Source organism: Humulus lupulus, chromosome 6 (genome assembly GCF_963169125.1).
Source record: "Humulus lupulus chromosome 6, drHumLupu1.1, whole genome shotgun sequence".
Lineage (NCBI taxonomy): Eukaryota > Viridiplantae > Streptophyta > Magnoliopsida > Rosales > Cannabaceae > Humulus > Humulus lupulus.
The window spans coordinates 30,464,355-30,472,171 of record NC_084798.1 but is presented as its reverse complement, the minus strand read 5'-3'; the positions used below and the strand labels follow the sequence as shown (position 1 = coordinate 30,472,171).

General features: G+C 30.6%; 2 long non-coding RNA genes across 2 annotated transcripts; both read right to left on the bottom strand.

Annotated features, from left to right (window-relative positions):
- Nucleotides 1-3,666: 3,666 nt before the first annotated feature.
- LOC133783937 (uncharacterized) lies at nucleotides 3,667-4,518 on the bottom strand. The gene is made up of 3 exons (XR_009871038.1): nucleotides 4,339-4,518; nucleotides 4,168-4,239; nucleotides 3,667-3,848 (listed from the first exon to the last, which is right to left on the bottom strand). It is a non-coding gene; the product is annotated as an uncharacterized LOC133783937 (long non-coding RNA).
- A 558-nt stretch (nucleotides 4,519-5,076) lies between these two features.
- On the bottom strand, nucleotides 5,077-5,883 carry LOC133783936 (uncharacterized). The gene is made up of 3 exons (XR_009871037.1): nucleotides 5,846-5,883; nucleotides 5,649-5,728; nucleotides 5,077-5,139 (listed from the first exon to the last, which is right to left on the bottom strand). It is a non-coding gene; the product is annotated as an uncharacterized LOC133783936 (long non-coding RNA).
- Nucleotides 5,884-7,817: the final 1,934 nt, after the last annotated feature.

Genomic DNA, 7,817 nt, shown 5'->3' with positions numbered 1-7,817 from the left:
TGCACGCTTGCTTAGTTTTATTTATAAAATTTATTAATTATTTTTATTAAATTTATATTAATGTCATATCAATTTCAAATAAATATCCTATTTAATTAAATAATTTATTTATTTTTGTTTAAGTTTATGTTTGTTCTAACTTTTGAATTTTGGAGTGACAACAAGAGATTATATATAGGTTGCGTTTAGTAAAATTTTTGTTTTTGAATTTTTTAAACTAAAAAATGGAAATATTATTTTTTATTTTTGTTTCTTTATTTTTAAAAAATAAAAATATGTTTGGTAACTATTTTTGTTTTCTGTTTTTAAAAACAAACAATAATAAACGCGTTTGATAACTTTTATTTTTATTTTTTATTTAACAATATAAAATGATGTGTTAATTTGAAGAAGGGACGAAAATAAGAAACGAAAAGTCAAAACAGTTTAAAAAAAATTTGAAGGTGAAAAAATTCTATTTTCAAAATTTAATGAATTTTAATTAAATTTTTAAAAATAATAAATAAAAATAGAGTTACCAAACACTATTTTATGTTTAATTGTCAAATTTTTAATTAATTAAATAAAAAACTATTTTTTTAAGTGTTACCAAACAATACCATAATATGTTTAATGTAATATTAAATATTATACATGAATTTTAAATTTAATTTTCTTGCTAGTTTTAAAAAAAAAAAGTAATTTGTTGCTAATTCACAATAGATTGTATTATATGTTTAATATGATATTATTATAATAAATGAGTTTAAATTTAATTAAATTTTATTTAAGTTATAAAACGTATGATTTTATTATTTTTAAATAATTATCATTGTAAAATATCTCAAAAATATCATATTTTAATTTGTTTAATTATTTATTATTTTTAAATAATTATCATTGCAAAATATCTTATTTTAATTTTTTATTTTATTTTATTTAAGTTTAAGTATTTACAAACTACCGTTAAATATAAGAATATTCTGTTAAATATAAGTAGATTCTGTTAAAGTTAACATTAAAAAAATAAAAATTATTAAAACAAAGAATTTCTGTTATCTACACACTTATTATATAGAAGAGATATATATGAGTGCACTTTTAATGGTTACTATCCATGGATGGTTACTTTAATGTTAGCCATTGGATTAAGATCAATGATCCATATTTATAGTTGTTAATTAATACTTCTAAAATTAAATTTTGATTTTTTTAAATTTTTGGAAGGGTTAGCAAATGAAAAATGTGTATTTATTATGAAATTATAATATTGTAGAATTTTTAATTTTTAAATTCATGACAATTTCTAAATATAGCTAGGTTTATAAACTAAGGAATTAATAAACCCAACAATTTCTCACACGAATCTGCACGACTTACACTTCAAATTGTGTGACTTACGATCATAAATGATAGAATGCTAGATCAATTAACTCGAAGGTTAATCTAAAAACTTATAACAGTAGTTGCCTTTAGATATGATCCATATTGCATACTATCTCAACTTCAGAAATCTCTGAAGGAAGGATTTAGAAGAACATTTTTTATAATAAACACTCTGATATTTTATTACTTCGTAAAGCTCCGCCTTACACAAAAAGAGGTGATGGACTTATATAGCCATGTACTCAAACATATAAACTTAACCCACTCTAGTCAAAACCAAACATAGTTGGGACAGGATAAGGGATAAGATTCCCCAACAAAAGCATATAGGCTAAACGACAAAAGCATAAAGATAATGGATAAGATTCCCTGACCAAAGGCTAAAAGACACAATATTTATTTAAAGATTGTTTCATGGTTGGCCCCATAGTCAGAGTCATATGTTGGGTCTTCATGAAGTGGGTTCCATCCTGTCGGTTCTTCTTCATCCTGATCACTGCCAGCTGGAGGACAGGCGTCGTAGTCTGTATACCCCATGTTCCATTCTTTTCCTGTGTACTGGAAGAGATAAGGATCTTGCATATCTGCAGTGTCAGCATATGGGTCTTGAGAATCTTCAAAGTAATTATTTTTTCGCAAAACTACCCCTTCAGTGTTGGTCACTTTGTATAGTGACAGATATTTTTGCTCTAAACTTTCTTCGAGTTTGATGGCCTGGTTTGTTTCATTTTTTGAAATATGGAAGGCTTCAAGGGCTCTCGTTATTTTGCGAGTATAGTAAGAAGGGAAAGCCTCCCAAGGAGCGTCTTCTTCTGGCTTAGGCCATAATTCAGGAGGTATAGTCTGATTTTGCTCAAACAAACTTTTTTGGATGTCCATGTATTCTTGGCCACATAATGGCTCTTCTTTTGACCCGTAGACTTCGAATGCCGGATTGATAACTATATTATGTTTTGCATCAAGCTTGGCATTAAGACTAATAAAGAGAACAATATAACAGTTCATTAGGCTGGCAACATTTGGGCCTGGTGGGTAGATAAAAGTGAGCTTGTTATTTTGGACCTTTTTCCATTCAGCCAATAACACCTTTTTCCATTTTTCCAATAGAGCGAACCAGGACAGAATTTCCATTTGGACTTGGTAAGTTAGTTTGAACCTTTCTTGGTCCAAGAATGATTTTGTGGATGTGTGCAAGGCCATAGTTTGTACCTCGACAGCTATGGTAAAAACACTGGCCAAATACCAAAAAAGGTGAGCTACTGGTTTTTGTTTGAAGCTAGCATCTCGAAGAGGTAGGATTTGGGCAAATGGATACTTTGGATGGATTCCAAAGTCATTTTGTATAGAAGGTCCAAAATTGGAAATTACAAAAATTCTGAAGAAAGATTGCTCTGTGAGTTGCTCTTTCTTTGGCTGATTTGTTGGACGTCTTCGAAATGATATTTTTTGCATCCCGGGGAAAAGATTGGTTGTGTGTGACAGAAGAGGAAGAAGCCATCATGAGTATGAATGAGATGGTATATGATGATTTTTGGACGACAATGGGAATGGTTCTTGGTGAGTATCCCGAGGCTAGATTTATACACTACAAGAAAAAATGCTTTTAATAACACCGAAAATGTGTTATCAAAACATATGATAACACTTTCTGATGTGTTAAGACCAACTATGCTATCGTAGGTCAGGATACTTTACATAACACTTTATCAGTGTTATACAGATGTGTTATTGTACTGTCAACGATAACACACTTTCTGTGTTTTTTTAATATATAGATAAGTGTTTAATTATGTTATTTAAAGTCGATTATATAACACATTTCAATACTTATAAATTTGTGTTATACTACACTTTAGTATAGCACCTTTTTTGTGTTATACTACACTTTAGTATAACACATTTTTTGTGTTATACTACACTTTAGCATAACACATTTTTTGTGTTATACTACACTTTAGTATAACACATTTTTTGTGTTATATAATGAAGTTTACATAACAAAATTCTTTACTTATAAAAAGTGTTATTGTAATAGATACTATAACACATTTTTCGTATTATTTTAATATTTAAATAAGTTTAAATTCTCATTATATATTCATTTATATAACACTAATTTATTCTATTGTATTTTTATTTTTTATTTATATAATTAAAATTAGCTTTCTAATATATACTAGCATCATCAAATGAACTTGATTTTCAAATAACAAAAAGTAAAAAGCATTCAACATTGTATTAACAATCCACAAATAAACATTCAACACTGTCATCAAATTATATTATAGCTCTCAAGAGACAAAGACCCGAAAACTTAAACCAATAAATCTTAAATCACATGGTAAAAAACATTATCACATTATTGCATATAAAGTGCATCCTAATGACCAAATATCAGCTCTCTAATCGATATCTGCATTACTTGGACAATCCCACAACTCAGGAGCTCGAAAAGGTGCTGAACAATGCTCAGATGCCCATTCCTACACAACAAGCAATGAGTACACCATCAATACAAGTACGCAATATTTAATGAAAGATGAAATCTATGTCCATTCCTCCATTACTTTGGCATATTCTAACAATAGAAACTTTTAAATTGTATAAATTAAAAATTCAAACATTTTGTAATTTGATAAGTTTTTTAAATGAGGCTATCCAAACAATAACTAAAAATGCAAAGACTTTATAGAAAACCTCAAAACATGAACACATGTCAAGTCTTAACAAATATGCCATTAATTAAAAAAATTCAATATTTTTTTATCTCTTAAGACTATGAAAAAATAAACAACACTTTACCTTTATCTGTCTTCTCAGAATTCCTTCAACTTCAATAAACTTATTTTCATGATCATCCCAGTCATAAACACACTGGAGAGTAGCACAAATGCAAATATCAGATTAGATAAACCAACAGCAAAATTCATGTATCTAAATTCATTCCAAACCTCTATTAAAAAAAAATCTGACCAGAATTCACAATAAGCCATCAAAACTCCACCAAAAACTTGTTCAGATCTAAATAAGAAATAATCAAACAATGCTTCATTTCCTTACACCCTATTGCACAAAGAAACACCCTATTACTAAAAGATACAGGGTAAATTTATTAACAAGAGGGACCTGAAATTCAAATTTGGGTACTGTAGTATTAAAAGACACCATCACAATTAGACTTTTAAAGTCAAAAGACTAAATGACATTTTCAATAATATTGAATAGTTTAGGTTGACTTCTACCTCTAGATTAAGATCAATGTAAGCAAGAATTATTGGTTGATGCTTCATGTCAATAGGAACCATTGAAAGGTGACCTTTAATAGTAGCTCCTCGAAGCTTCACTAGTTCATGTAGAACAGTTTTCACCATGCGCAATGGCTTGTCATCAGCACCAGCACTGAATAGTTTTTATACATTGCAAGAGAGAAGAAACCAATTATTATGCAATCACAAATTGTAACTATCAGTCATAGTAGTAGATTGCATGTTATTCCAAATAAAATAAAAGAAAAAAGCATACCGTCTTCTAATTTCTTCCATCCCCAAGTCTTGCAGATACAAATGGATGCTTTGAAGGATGCGGTCAAGGTCGACTTCATAAATAGTGCTTTGAAGAACCTATGAGAAGCTGGCAAGCCAAGTTGTAAAATATGTCAGATTACCCATTGAAACAAACAATTAAATGATCACTATGCGGAGCCTCTAATACCTTGGAAGTACTGGGCCAGAGGCAGAACGTGTAACCTCTCCACTTTGCTCTGCTACATCCAATCTACAATAAATCAAAATAAATAAAAGTTCAAAGTTAGTAGTCTAATAGGCTTGTATCAAAAGGACTCTCTAGATCCTGGTGACGAATTTTTTTAGCTATAAAAATAAATTAAATGTTCTCAAATAAGTTCAAAAATATTGGACGCAATGCAATGCAATGCAACAATTTGAAAACCAAATAAGTGCAGCCCAACAACAGGAATGAAGAAGCACCAACGTGACCTCTGTTTATGTCACAGCTAACTATAAAGAGACCTTTTAAACGCGTCAGCAATCAGCATGTTTTTTTATTTGATATGCACGAGTACCAAAAGAAACAAGATTGAGAAAGCTTTACAATGAGACAAACAATTCAAAGAAAAGACAGTTGAGAAAGAAACAGAAAACTACACAAAAAATTGACAGAAAATAAAATATTATACTTTATTAAAATGTTGATAATCATCATTAGAAATAATAAAAGTAATAGAGACACTACTAAAGATAAAAAAGACAAGCTAAAAAACATACCCAATTTCCCTCACAGAACGTCTCAAAGCAGCTCTGGCTTCGCCAGGCTTCCCTTCCTTCCATTTTTCCATCTCTCGAACCTAAAAGATGCAATATCATTAGAAGGATGGAATGGATAATAGAAATAGATCATTTAATCCCAAAACAAATTTAAAAGTTTACCTTACTTTAAATTCTAAGCTCAAATATATAATAACCTTCCATTTAAACCTATCATCCAACATGCTTTTCTGAGAGCATCTCTACTGAGAGCTGCAGAATTTGGATCCAAACACTTTGTTATGGTCTCATCATGGGTCACAATCACACGTTTGCATAAAGAGTCCTCAAGAGACTTCTCATTGCACCTAACAAACGTTGCAGAATGAGCTATTAGCATTCATCTATCCATGAATATCCAAAAGTGCATTTTAGAAAACAGTATAAAATAATGATCCCACATGAAAAGCTCAGCTGCTATTTTGAGATGGAACCGTGATTTCTCATCCTTGGGTTTAGAGGAATCTGATTCTGTCCCCTTTGAAAATTCGATATTCCTTAAGTGGAGTATTGCAGCCATAACACGGAATAGTGCATCCTGGAAACATCCACAGTTGATGTTCTCCTAGTTTTACAAGAGAAGAGAAACTTATTGGGCATAGGTCATTTGTAATTTCATCGTATGAAATTCTAGATTTCTGATGTATAACCTGCAAATTAATCATTTCACAAATTAGTTTTACAATTAATCATCGTCTGAAGTTAAAGCATGACAATGACAGTTTATGTATATATATATGTGTATATATATATATAATATATTACATATATTTAAAAAAATGTCAATGAAAAGGTAATATGCTCATTTACTATTCATATTAATGAGAATTTAAAATTTTCAAATGGCTTTTCTACATAACTCAAGGTTCCAGCCATTCTGCATACTAAACCATACAACTATGTACTACACAACTATATAAACCATTAACATAAAAGATAGCAAAATTTTAGGGAATCATATGCCAGCAATGTAATCTAAAGAAATCTCATCCTGCAGTTATTCTTAACACAACTGAATAGACATACCAAAAATCCAACAACCTGCCTAACATGTTTGAGTTCATCCCAAGACGAGCCCACATACTGCAAGAAGAGTAATTATTAACCCAAGAAAACTCAAAGCATATATGGGGTAAATTGTGAGAGAGAGGGGTGGAAAAAGGGAAGAGTGGAAGAGAGAGTTATCCTTTAAATGATCACAATAGTAAAACCGTACCTCTTCTTTTGCCTGGCAACACCACAGTTCTAATTCAGCCAAACCAGACTTCACATATTCCCCATTGCTGAAAGTGCAACACTCTCGACGTAGAAAAAGGCTGCCACAGCATCAGTGAACAATGGATTCTGAAGTTAATACAGTTGCTTTTAATTGAAACCAAACACGTATATGAAAAAAAATGGAAACAGTGAAATACCTATTAAAGAGTTGTACATTGATATACGTAAAAACCTGAGAAAATATCTTCTGAGCAAGAACTGGAGGAACCTGAAACAAAGCTATGGATAAGCTCGCAGTTTGTTAAAGAGGAAAATCAAGAGATGACCAAAAGATCAAATGCAAAATTCTTTGAAGAATCCTAAAGAAGATCAACCCAGAAGAACTGAGTCAAGGGATACTGCTAAAGGAAAATTTTCCTTTCCAGATAAGGCAGAAAAAAATGGAAGTGATCCAGACAATGCTCCCAAAAAGAGAGGCTAGAAGTTAAATTCTTTGATGGATGTAGAGGATGCCCCACTGGAAAGAGAAAATTCAATAAATAGTTTAACGGAAGAGAAGACAGAAACTGATTCTTTAATGAAATCTACTAAGGTAGAAAAATTTGAAAGTGAGCCATATTCTGCTACCAAAAAGCGAGGACGGAAACCAAATTCATTAATGAAATCAAAGGAAGACTATAATAATTCTTGGATGTCTAGTGGAAAGAAAATTTTAAGGTCATCTCGTCTTAGAAACACTGATGATCAGAAGAGTATCGAAAGTTTACCTTTTAAAAATTCAGTTTCAAAGAAAAGAACTTCAACAACAACTGATAATGTGAAAGAGCTGGCATCTAAACTTGATGAGAACATAAGAGAAAATATAGGCTCCTATCAAAGGGGTCGTGGAAAGAGAAAAATGAGTACATTGAA